Source organism: Eurypyga helias, unplaced genomic scaffold (genome assembly GCF_000690775.1).
Source record: "Eurypyga helias isolate BGI_N326 unplaced genomic scaffold, ASM69077v1 scaffold13172, whole genome shotgun sequence".
In the NCBI taxonomy this organism is placed as follows: Eukaryota; Metazoa; Chordata; class Aves; order Eurypygiformes; family Eurypygidae; genus Eurypyga; species Eurypyga helias.
In genome coordinates, this window is record NW_010235371.1 from 22,135 (window position 1) to 23,276 (window position 1,142).

Consider the following 1,142-nt stretch of genomic DNA (forward strand, 5'->3'; position numbering starts at 1 on the left):
TCCAAAGAGTCTCTGTTGTCTTGCTCTCCTTTATCTCTTTTCACTCATGTAGCATCTATTCTCAGTGCAAAAGCGTTAGTTGGAAGTGACCTCTAGAGGTGTACTGGGTTTTGGCTGGGATAGAGTTTATTTTTTTCATAGTAGCTTGTATGGGGCTGTGTTTTGAACTTGCACTGAAAACAGTGTTGATAACACAGGGATGTTTTCATCACTGCTGAGCAGTGCTTGCATAGAGTCAAGGTCTTTTCTGCTCCTCCATGCTGGTTTCAGGCTGGAACAAGCTGCTCTCCTACACAGAGCTGGCTGGCCTGCAGCGGCCAAGGGATTTTGTTTCATTCCATGATATCAGGCTCAGTGGTCAGGCTAGGTGCATGCACGGTTTGGAAAGTGGGAAGTTGGCCTGGGGGAATCGTGGCTTGTGGGCTAGGTGACAGCTGGATGTTAGTGGCTTTTGTCAGCCCTTGGCGTGGCTCTTAGCAGACAAGCAGTTTCTTTTGTTAGTGGGGTGGGGAGTTGGCATTTTCTTTCTCCCTGCTCTCCAGCTCAGGGGCTGGGGATAGTGAGGGTGGTGCTTCCTCCCTGCTCTCGGGTTTAGGGTTTGGGTTTATTTTCTCTCTGCTCGGATTTTGCTTGCTGTTTTGGAATCTGGCTGTGTCAGTCCATGGGTGGTGAGATCCTGTATCATATGTTCTATTTTATATTGTTGTAATGACTTATTAGCAGTAGCATTGTTAGTATCACTATAAGTTTCATTTATATTATTAAATAGTTCTTATCTCAATAGTTCTTATCTAACTTTTACGAGCTTCCCCTGGTTGTTGGTTTTTTTCTTCCTCCGATCCAGAGGTGAGTGAATAATTGTGTGGTACTTAATCCTCACACCACCCCAGTGATGAGTAGGCTGGGGTTGCACGAGAAGTTGTGAGGGGACACAGCTGGACAGCTGTGTCCCAACTGACCAAAGGGATATTCCATACGATATGACATCATGCGCAGCATTTAAGGCTGGGGGAAAAGAAGGAATAGGGGGATGTTTGGAGTGAGGGTGTTTTCCCAAGTAGCTGTTATGCGTGATGGAGCCCTGCTTTCCTGGAGATGGCTGAACACCTGCCTGCTGATGGGAAGTGGCGGATGAGTGCCTT